This window comes from Geotrypetes seraphini, chromosome 2 (genome assembly GCF_902459505.1).
Source record: "Geotrypetes seraphini chromosome 2, aGeoSer1.1, whole genome shotgun sequence".
In the NCBI taxonomy this organism is placed as follows: domain Eukaryota; kingdom Metazoa; phylum Chordata; class Amphibia; order Gymnophiona; family Dermophiidae; genus Geotrypetes; species Geotrypetes seraphini.
Window position 1 is genome coordinate 215,929,323 of NC_047085.1, and position 12,358 is coordinate 215,941,680.

Here is a 12,358-nt window from a genome sequence, read left to right on the forward strand (position 1 = left end):
GTTTGGTAGGAGGGTGAGTTAGAAATTAGAGTGGTTAGTCATTTATTCCATTTGCCTGCTTGGAATGCCAGAGATCTAAAAACCTCTTGCGCAGTTTTGTAAAAGTGGGGGGTAAGCTTTTTCTTAGGTGTCATTAGCAATGATTCTGTTAATGGTGCCTAAGCATGTTTGACATGCTGATGGCACCAATTTAAATGCCATTTATAGAATTCACCCCCTAATTGTTTGCTGCTTCTAAATGATCATCTATATGTAATTCTAAGGCTCTTGCTAACAGTTAAAGTCAATCTAGTCAGATACCGATATTACCATATACTCGAATATAAGTCAATACGAATATAAGTTGAGACCCCCCATTCCCCCCCCCAAAAAAAGGAGGAAAATAGTTGACTCGAATATAAGTTGGGTGGCTTAATATTCAAGTGCCTTGCCCTGTCAGACTCTACATCTAGCCCCCTTCCCTCCATCCCCTTTAAGGCACTGCACCCAGCCCTTTTCCCTCCCTGTCAGGCACTGCACCCAGCCCTCTTCCCTCCCTCCCTCCCTGTCAGGCTCCAGACTGAATGATTTTATAGAATGGAACTGTGCCATCTGAATTGTCCTGTAGTTACTATTTTCCTTTTTATTTTTCTTGCTTTTTTAGGGCGCTGTTTGTTGCAACTCCATTTTTTTGTTTCAGGGGTTTTTTTTTCTTTTATTTTGAGGTATTTCTCTTTTTTTTTTTTGCAGCGTGTGACCTCATTTTGAATTGATGGCTGGTTGCAAATGAGCTCCCTGACGTTTTCACGCTAGTCATCTGTCTTTACGGCTTGACGTATGCCCTTGGACTGTAGTTAAGATGCTGAAGGCGTTTCCTCCCGGCAGCGTCATTTTTCAAACCTTGCTTTGTATACTACAGCTTGCTGGAATTATTTACTCCATGCAAAGCAGTGCTTAGTTCCCAATGAAGGTCTGTCCTTCGAAGCAGGGCCCGTTGGACTTTATTAGCCTGCGGAACGGTTCGGGGCTTTTGATTGTTTTTCTAGCCCAAAGATAAGTACAGTCTTTTTGATATATATGTTTTGGGGCCAGCAATGTTGTTTATACACTGCTTTTGTGGTGACCTTTAAATAAGATGCTGAGTGTGTTTACCTATGGCAGCGATATATTATTATTGTTTATTCTTTAATATTGTTTAGTACTTTTTTGCATTATCATTTTAAATGATTTTTAGGGTCCGGGGATGTATCACAAGATACCCTTTTTGGGTTATCCAGTGACAACTCTGTGTTAGGGGTTTAGCGATTTTCCCCAGGTGCGAGTTGTAATTACTGAGGGCCCTCCGTCTACTTTCTGAAATACTTTGCATTCGCTGCTATCAGTTTACACACACAAGGAGGGATCTTTTTTGCCTCTGATAGTATTAAGGCAGCTGGCCACAATTTTAATGAAATGTGCTGCATTGTGTTTTTCAGGCTTTTTCTTTACTGTTGCTTAAAATACCACATACTCCTCAGTATTCTCCCATTTTTGGCATAGTAATTTTCAGAATAACTTTTTTATGATACCCTTCTCTGCTGGGTTCTTTCTAAAATTGTAGTTATGAGTCCAGGGTGGCCATGTGGATCTGACTTCATCAGGAGTCTAGTAGGAGAGAAGACAGCATCAATAAAGGGCTCCATTTACTAAGCTGCACTAGCGTTTTTAGCACGCTACAATGCTGCGTGCGCTAGACGCTAACGTCTCCATAGAGCTGGCATTGGTTTTTCCACGTAGTGCAGGGGTTAGCGCGCGCTAATCTGCAGCGTGCGCTAAAAATGCTACCGCAGCTTAGTAAGTTTGAGAATCACTGTCCTACACTAACTCATTCAAGCTGCTTCTTGATTCAAACACTCTGATATGCCATCTCCCAACTGCTGGGCTGTCCAAGATGCTGTCTTGTTTCCTGCATCTGCTTATCCCTGACTTCCACCATTCTGATGCATTCTTTATTGTATTCACAAAATCCCTTATTGTGAATGTCACCACACACCGCTGCTTATCAACCGATGTTGAGACACGGATTAAGAAAATCCTGACTCTCTGGAGTGACTCATCATTTTTCGACTAAAATTCTTACTCACTGATTTAGAGATTGATCTCAGAGCTGCTGTTTTAAGCCATTCTTTTGTCATTGGAAATGATTACAGCATACATCTTCTTTTATAAAGCTTAGTTTTGAGGACATATAAAAATGTGTCTGCATCTAAGCCAATGATATGTCTCCAGGACTTTTTTTTTTTTTCATTTAAAATTGATCAAGAAAGTTAGACTTGCTGGAAGTATTAAATATAGCATTAAATGCTTCCCTGAAGGACTGTATTTTTTCCTGTTTAAGGCAGCAATTGTCCTCTATTAAAGAATCCTATTTTAGATCTTCAATCACTGACAGTTACCACTCAGCGAACGACTTACCTTTTTTTTTTTTTTGGGGGGGGGGAGACAGTTGATAGAACAGTGTTGTGCCAGTAAAGTATTGGGGTCAGAATAGCATATTATATTGATGGCATCTGCTAGCATGTTGTCCTCTTATCGTTCTTTGATTGCCTTCTGTGTTCTTTGGACAGGGATAGATATTATCATTTTCCTACAACTTGGTGTGGCCTTTGACATTCTTATCCCCCTTCCCCCACTGTTTACAAACCAGGAAATGCAGCACTGTCAGAACATTCATTACATCTGTGGGCTCTGGGCTGTGCACCCTGATGACCAAACATTACCAAAAATCTACTTAAAAAGGCAATCTGGGGAAAATATTTTTGTTATCTTATCATATACTGTATATTTCTAGTCCACCTTCTCCCAAGAAAGGTTCAAAGCAGATTACAATATAACTAATCAATCACTGGAATGGAACAAAGGCAGTTAAAACATGTTTAAAAATTTCAAGTAACCCTACTACAAAATTACATCTTAAGCTGTATATGATATCTAATATAATAAAACGCTAGACGCGCAAGCACATTCAGATCTGCGTGATCTGAAATCCCTGATCCGTGAGATGTATGTCCGTGGCTTTGCAGACGTGCGCATGCGCGAGTCCCGAGCCTTACTGCTTCCCAGCTGCATTGCTTGCCAGCCGCAACCGTTGCACTCCCTGCTCTCCAGATCGCGGTGTACAGACCGGTAGGGCACTGGGAGCTAGGGAGAAAGCAAGGGCTCAGTCTTCGTCGTCGTCTTCGCCCCTCCCCCCAATCCCCGTTGAGCCTCCCACCCGATTTTCTCTTCTCGCAGTCTGGCCAGCTCCCTTAGTCCCTTGCCGCCGCCGCCACCACCCCCTTCCCTTCCCTTCCCGCGGTCGACAAACCTCTTGGCTCCATCAGCGGCCGCAGCACTGTAAACACGCTGCTTCGCAGCCTCTACTGCCTTGATTTGCTCTTCCGTTTCTCTGATGATGTCATCAGGGACACGGAAGAGCAAATCGGAGCAGTAGAGGCCGCGAAGCAGCGTGTTTACAGTGCTGCGGCCGCTGCTCGAGCCAAGAGGTTTGTCGACCGCGGGAAGGGAAGGGGGTGGCGGCGGTGGTGGCAAGGGACTAGGGGAACTGGCCAGACCACGAGAAGAGAAAATCGGGTGGGCCACGAAGAGACAGGGAGGAACTGGGAAGAAGGAAGAGGAAGAGGGAGGAAGAGGGAAAGGGGCCTGCTTTGGGGAGGGGTGTGCTTGGAGGCACACAGCTTTGCTTGGGGGGGAGACAGAAGGGGGGCCATGGAGAGACAGGGAGGAACTGGAGTGGGAGAGGGAAAGAGGCCTGCTTTGGGGGAGGGGGTGTGCTTGGAGGCAGACAGCTTTGCTTGGGGGGGAGACAGAAGGGGGGCCACGGAGACACAGTCAGGGAGGAACTGGAGGGGCAGAGGGAAAGGGGTCTGCTTTGGGGGAGGGGTGTGCTGGGAGGCAGACAGCTTTGCTTGGGAGGGGAGACAGAAGGGGGGCCATGGAGACACTGTCAGGGAGGAATTGGAGGGGTAAAGGGAAAGGGGGCTGCTTCAGGGGGAGGGGTGTGCTGGGAGGCAGATCATTTTGCTTAGGGGGGAAGACAGAAGGGGGGCTACGGAGAGACAGTTAGGGAGGAACTGGAGGGGGAGAGGGAAAGGGGGCTGCTTTCTAGCACCCGTTAATGTAACGGGCTTAAAGACTAGTATGATATAACTACACTGCTTCCCAGCGAGAGCTTGTTTTGGTTTCAAAGTTGCTTGTCTGGTTTATAAAGAGTTTGGGAGATGGCACTGCTGACCACTTATCCAACACTGTAGAATTGCTGAAAAGAAATCATACTTGTTGCATATCAAACTTGGCTTTGCTTAAATACATGCCTGCCAGAGGCTTGAGATCTAAGAAAGTACTAGAAAATGATTTTCCATATCCTTTCCATCAAGCCTCTGGTAGACAGGTATTTAAGCAAAGAAAAGTTTGATATTGTAGTGCGTCGTCCCTTAGAGCAAGGCAGGGACAGGCACACAACTACTATCTAGCACTGGCGTGCTTCCCCAAGAGGGAAGAAGTCCCTGTAGTGGAGAGCTTACCCCCAGCGTGCAAGAGTCAGGGTACTATCACAAAGGTAAGTAGTCAGAATAATCAAGCCAAATTTATTTATCATTCAGTCTTAGCAAAAACAATATGCAGAAAAAGAATCCAAAACTATCAGCAACAATAATTGTAACAAAAAAAAACAGTGCTGCATTCACCAGCCTGGTCTGGTCAACTCCGTAGTGTTCGGCTTATGTCCTAGGTAAGTCCTACTAAATAGTGGCATCAACAGAACAAAGCACAAGTTCAGTCTCAAGCAGTCTGTGAGCTAAACACAAAAACTATAACTTCGCAATCCTGAAGATCTTCCCTCCTTTCTAAGAATTAAGGAGCAGAAGGTTGGTGGATTCACCAAATCAACCCCTTGACAAAGCAAAGAGCAAAAATAGACTCTCAAACCCACCACACAGATGTCGGGCAAATCCTGCCCCTGTACTGCAGGGACATAATGGTCAGCCCTAACCAGTTTAACAGGGTGAATTCTGGGGTTCCTAGCTGGCACAAGACAGGTATGGGAGTCGGGCTTGTGACAATATGCAACAAGTATGATTTGGTCATAGAAGGGGTTATCTTATCATATGTCTTCAACCCAAATATCATCCTACCTGCTGTATTCTGTAAAAGCTGACTGTCCTGACCTGTCAATTCCCTGAAAGATAGTTGAGCAGTTTAATTCTTTGGGCTTGTAGCCTAAATATTACCAAGCCTGGACTCTGTTCTTGAAAAAGGTCTTTTTAAATATCAATTTAAAACAAGCATGAACACTCGCAGTTTGTGGATCTTACAGCAGTGCTTTTTCACAAAGTCCATACACTCAACTGACATCTCCTTTAACTAGGGAAAGCCAAGAGTAGGTGGTTGTTGTTTTTTTTTTTTGCCTAGTCCCTATGCAGAGGTAATATGTGCTTTAGCTTCTCTCAGACTCCTAAAGTCAGGAGACCAGCAACCCCAAAGTGCAAAAACAGATTGGGGAGACAAACTCTCTCTGCAGCATGTGATGGACAAGATGGAGTCAGCTTTCTTCACAGAGCTGAAGAAGAAGATGGGCTCCAGCAAGCAGCCAATAACTCAGTGAGCTGCTAGGCACTCTGGGAATTTGAGTCCATAGAACACACACTATTTACACAACTTAGACAAACAATCTATTGTCTCTCAACAAAATGATTAGCCTCCAGTCACTATTGATAGTTCTATAGGTTGTTATCCAATAACATCATGAAATTAACATGTTTCAATGGCTGTATTCCTTATCATTATAATTTTGTTAGCTTTTAATTTTTAGAATATATTTTCTGTAATCTCCTAAGAGTCATATTTATTTTGCTTTTATCATTCTTTAAGAATCATAAAAGAGAAATTAATCAACGTATATCTAAAGAATGAACATAAGAACATAAAAATTGCCATACTGGGACAGACTGAAGGTCAATGAAGCCCAGTTTCCTGTATCCAACAGTGGCCAACCCAGGTCCAAAGTACCTAGCTAAATTTCAAGTAGTAAAGCAGATTTTATGCTGCTTATCCTAGGAATAAACAGTAGATTTCTCCAAGCCAACTCAATAATGGCCAAGGGACTTCTCTTTTAGGAAAGTATCCAAACCTTTTGTAAACCCTGCAAAGCTAACTGCTTTCATCACATTCTCTGGCAATGAATTCCAGAGTTTAATTAATCATTGATTGAAGAAATAGTTTCTCTGATTTGTTTTAAATCTACTGTTTAGTAGCTTCATTGGATAGGAACTAACAATTTAAGAGGAAGTGAAAAAAAATCTGTTTGTCTATAAGTATGAATAAATGTATGTACTGTATGTGTAAATACTGTATATGCATACATACATACAGGTACATGCTTTCTAAATATAGGGGTCTTTTTACTAAGGTATACTAACAGATTTTGCATATGCTAATGAATTGATGTACATTAAGGACTCAATTCTATTAATGTCACTGAATTTTGGTGCTGTTAAAAATTAGCTCTAAGCGTTAGTCTATGAACAGAGCTCAAAGGTAGGCAACGTTTTTAGAATAGCATTTGGCACCGGGATCTATGCCCTTATTTTATAACACAGCACAAATTCTAGGAAAGTCCCTTCCATGGCTGTGTTTCCTTTGCTGATCTACAAATAAAATTTATTTTCAGCATCATATATAGGATTAGGGTGCAATGAGACCTTATGCTAAAATAACACAACTTGTGGTAAAATAACCCATCTTAAGAGCAGCACATATTGATGAATTCCCTCCTTAGTGTACACTAATTGTTAATATGTGTTAAATCACCATAATAAAAGAACCTCCTAGTTATTTTTTTTTCAATCATAAATTCAGTTTTCTATACTATTCTCCAAGTGGAATTCAGAATGGTTTATATTAATTTATTCAGGTACTCAAGCATTTATTCCCTGTCTGCTACGGTAGGCTCACAATCTATCTAATGTACCTGGGGCAAAGGGGGGATTAGGTGACTTGCCCAGGGTCACAAGGAGCAGCATGGGTTTGAATCCACAACCTCAAGGTGATGACTGTAACTTTAACCACTGCATCACACTCTCAAATGATTTGCCACATATACAGTATCCATTTAAACTTTTTGATTTTACAAAAAAATAATTTGATGCATATAAGATAAGGGAGAGAAATAATTTTAACAATTAGTAACAGCTAAAATATTTATAGTAAGTTTCCTTTAAAATGGACATAGCATGAAAAAGTTCAATTAACCCAAATTTGAAAAATTATTTGACTTTGATGAATACAAATTATAGCATCCTATGTTTTAAAAAAAATGATGCAGTCCCTGCATGTTATAGGAAAACTGAATACATTATCTTTAAATGACTTCTTGGAGAAGCCGCCATGTGGAGCAGAAAACTAAATGGACACTAAGGACCATATAAATTATAATTAAATTGACCGTTTTAAAAATGCAGAGTACTCTCCTGATAATTCAAGCAACAATTCAGAATAGGCAGAATCAGCACACTGATCATGCTTACTACTTGACATTGTAGTTGTTCTTAAAGAAGCCAAAATCTCTTGTCCAAACATTGATCACCATATACTTATTTGTCTTGTCACACATATAAACACACAGAAGTTATAAAAAAGAATAAACTATATAATCTCACTAGCAAAGCCTAAAAAATATATATCCCCCTTTTACAAAACCATAGCATGGTTTTTAGTTACAGCCATGGCGGTAACAGCTCCAATGCTCATAGAATTTCTATGAGCATCTGAGCGGCTGGTACTAAAATCCATGCTACATTTTTATAAAAGGGGGGATATAGAGTATAACCCAAAACCAGACTAAGTACATTAGCAATTATATCAATAGAGTCTGCACTAGTTTCTAATAGTGGAGAAAAAGACCCCTCAGATATCTTGCTCCAACAACTTCATGAGACTGAATATATATATATTTTATAAAGGAGCTCCTCTAGTCATTGGTTAAAACAACTCAGATATCTAAGGGGTTTTTTCTCCATTATTTGAAACTAGTGCAGTCTCTGTTGATATAATTGCTAATGCGCTTAGCCTGTTTTCTGATTATACTCTACAGCATATATTTTTACACATAAACACCCATACTACTTAGAATTTAGGGCCTGATTCTCAAAACAGTGTCCCGATTGAAGGCAGCGCTAAGTGTCCTACTGTTGTCTAACAGACCAATTGAGACGCACATATTTTTGTAATTGATGTGGCGAATGTTGCCTACAATATAGGCATTTGACTCACACCTACAAAAGCATCTAGGCACACCTACAGATGACTAAGGCTGGCATAGATGTGTCTTATGCCAGCAGTGGCCTTAGGCATCTATAGGCATGCCTAGGCACTTCCATAGGCGTGAGTCAGGTACTTTAAATGTAAGCCTGTAAAATGCTGGCCTACATATAAGGTATCTACAGTGGCATAGTAAGGGGGGCGGTCTGCCCCAGCCGCCATTTTGCTAAGATCTCTGCACTTCTCTTTCCGCTCCCCCCCCCACTCCTATCCTTGCCACATGTGCACACCACTTGCCTTCCCCATACCATTTTTACTTTCCCAGCATGAGGTTGCTGCCTGCATCGGCATCGATGCTCTCTCTGATGTCACTTCCGGGACCGGCGTCTAAGAAGTGATGTCAAAGGGTGAGCCGACACTGATGTGGGCATGCTACTCACACCGGAGAAGTTAAAGAGGTAGGGGTACAAAAAAATGATGCAATTCTGGATGTGGTGTCTACTGGTATTGATATCCGGTGAGCGCCCATTTTGTAGGCATCTACAATGGCAGGCGCCATTTCCTGAATCAGGCCCTAGAGCCTAATTTTATCAAAATAGGAAAATGGGAATAAAATCTAGGACAAACAACCCAAATTACTGCTGGGTGTAGTACTCTGGACAAAATGCCTTGAATCTCTTCACTATATATTTGTGACCACTGAGGCAGGCTCATTTTAGAGCCGAAACACAGACCTTGTTGGGTCCAGCTTATGCACCTTAAATGCGATTTGTTTGGAGATTTAAGACATTTTGTCCAGAGTACTACACACAGCATTAATCTGAGTTTTCTCCCAGATTTTATTCCCACTTTCTTAATTTGGTGACTTATTTGTGGGATTATGGTTCCATTTCTCTGTCTTTGAGCCTAATTTTATAACAGAATGTCTATGTAAAAAGTCCAAAAAGGCAACCAGTTTAAAGCTAATTTATAAAGTAATATAGATACCCAAAACAAGCCTTTGCAGAACTCTACTGCCAATGTACACTTTAAAGAGGCCTAAACTAGTAGACTGCGGCTTGGCCAAAGTAGTTGTAACAGAAGGAACTGTGTATGAAGTACAGGAGCAGAACTAAAACAACTGGTGCTTGCGATATAAGCAAAAATTATCTATTTGCAAAACCAAGTAATTTAGTAGTAACTTATTATTGTGAAAGACAAGTAGTAATAATCACAATCCTTGAAGCAGGTGTACAATAAAGTACTAAAAAGTACATTTTAGGAATGCAGCCCCTTTTAAAAAGAAAAAGAAACAAACAGAAACCACGGTTATCCTCAGAAACTATACAAGGTCTCTATCATTTCTAAAAGATGAGAAAGGGTGTTTGAGTTGATAGGAGAAATCTCTGTCCTCTAGCAGACTCTGCTGGTATTTTCTTCCATAACAAAATATTTTCTGAAAGATGGAAAGTGAAACGTTTCTTCCATAATTTATTGAGGGATCATCTGTGATAACAAACTGAGCAGGTTTTAGATTCTGCAAACAGCGCCATAAGTTACTCCACCACTGCCTAACTTGTTTTAATTGGTTTAATCAGTGCACTAATTGAACGTGCCAATTAAAATCTTGTTAAAAAATGTAGGTGCCTACAAAAAGGGCACCAGAATTGCATCTATAGAGGCACCTAATGGCGCCTAAGGTCAAAATAGGCATGGTTTGGGCCGGAAATGACCTTATGCAACATTAAAACAACGAAGAGGCAAGAGAGATGTCTAAACCAACCAATAGTTACATTTATTCAAAACACCTTTCATGAGAAAAATATGTATATATATAAGTCCTAGGTCTTTAAACAGACCATAAAAAGTCCCAAGAAGTGGAATCCTAGGTAAGTCCCAACTAGCATCCGGGTTTCGGCAAACATTAGGCATGATTCTCTGTCAAGAGCAGGTGCCGGTAAAGTAGGCCTTTAAAATCCTGGCCTGTATTACAGGCATCTACCTTTAATAGGAGCTATGATTCTGCAAATGGCACTGTAGTGTGATTAACACGTGATTGGTGCCATTGTTGTAAGCGTCCACTGATTATGTTTATATTTATTGTGAATTTGATACACCGCTCTGGTATTGACAGATCTAAGTGGTTTACATAATAATAATAAAGGAATGTAAGTAAAACTGAAAATGGAAAGGAACTCCATAAAATTAAATAGGACAGAGAAGATATACAAATAGAATAATTACATCCCCAAATCAATCACAATGCTAAGAATCTGCACAGAAAATCCAGTAGAGGCCTTACATTGTCAAATTAGTTTTGTGGCAAAATAAGGAAAGGGGACAATCCCTCAAAAGCCTGGTTGAAGTAGAAAGATTTTAACTTTACCTTATTATTTATTTATTTTTTTAACTAAGCTTACTTCGAATGTCTAACGACTGGTTATTCCTTAGAGAGGGAGCTAAAGAGAAGAAGGCAATATTTCTGATAACTGCCCAATGAGCCGTAGAGATTGAGGGAATGGTCAATCTAAAACCTTCCACCAATCAAAGAACTCTATTAGGCACATAAAGGGAGATTTTACTGAGGTAGGCTGGTAACATTTCCCAAAGGGCTCTGTGAGCTAAGCAGAGAATTTTGTTTGATTGGTTACCGTACAGGTAACCAATGAAAGTTATAAAGCAGTGGTAACATGGTCATAAAAATGGACATTAGATAGGAGTTTTATAGTAACATTCTGAACTATTTTTAACCTTTTAGTTTGCACAAGTGGCAAACCTGCATAAACCATGTTGCCATAATCTAGCTTACCCAGTAGGAAGGAATGGATTAGAGTAAGTAGAGCTTTCTCATCAAAGTAGTATTTTATTGATTTTAGCGTCTGTAGTGTACAAAAACATTTCTTAACTAATTGGGAGATATGGTCAGTAAAGATAGGAGTCAAAGATAATTCCCAAATATTTAAATAAAGAAACTGGATTGAATTGGTGATCAAATAGTATAGGTTTTAAATTCTGAATTACGGCACCATTTGCAGAATCTGGCCCCCTGTGTCTCCATTGGTCACCGTTTTCATACAAATTCAAAGGAAGAAGAACTATGCCAAAGTTAATTGAAAAATGCCGTTTAAAATGGCAAAAAAACTGTAAAAAATAAAATGTTTATGGCATCTAAATAAAAGGCAGTGGATTTGCACCTTTGTAGGCACTTTAGGCCGCCTAATGCCAAAGTAGGTATGGTCAATGCTGTAGGTGGCCTTAGGCATCCTAAAGTGCCTACATAGGTGTGATTCCACCATCTGTTATGTCCTTATGTTCTTAAAGATAGGCACTGTAAATATAAGCCTAAAAAACCCTGTCCTACATTTTCAGTGCCTATTTTTGCTGGGGGATCCTGAATATAGTGCACTGCTTGTCATCAGCTGATCACCGCAAGGGAATCCCCAATCAGCTGAGCTGGCAGAACTGTTAAAGCTACAGCTTTGGGGAATCCTGCCAGCTCAGTTGATCAAGGATTCTCCTGCTGCGATCAGCTGAATGTTTCCACCACCTCTTCCGGGAGACTGTTCCATGCATCTACCACCCTTTCTGTAAAAAAATATTTCCTCAGATTACTCCGCACACCACAACACCCTCCTGACATAACCACACACCCCTCCATCCAGGAGGGATGCCCACTCTCTCCTGCAATAGGAATGCCTCTTCAAAATAGTAGCTCTTCCCCCTCCCAGTGCATCTTGGGATGCGGCTTCGGGGAGTCCTGCTGGCTCAGCTGATCAGTGATTCCCCTGCTGTGATCATCTGATGACAAGCCCTAAACTATTTAGATTTTTGAGGCACAATTCTCTAACAGGCGCCATCATATGATTGACATGAAATTGGCAGCTGCTTTTAAGGCAGCCACCGTCTTCGGCATCAATTAGACAATCCTGGCATTAATGTCCTAACACAAGTACAACTTGATAACTCCCTTCCTTAAAAGTTGCTCTGGAAGGATCAAGGAAATGAGGAAATGCTGAATAATTGAACAGAATACTAAATCCGAGTGCATCAGGTCACAGGTCATCAATGAAGCATCTCTAACAGGCTGAATACATATGCACTTGCC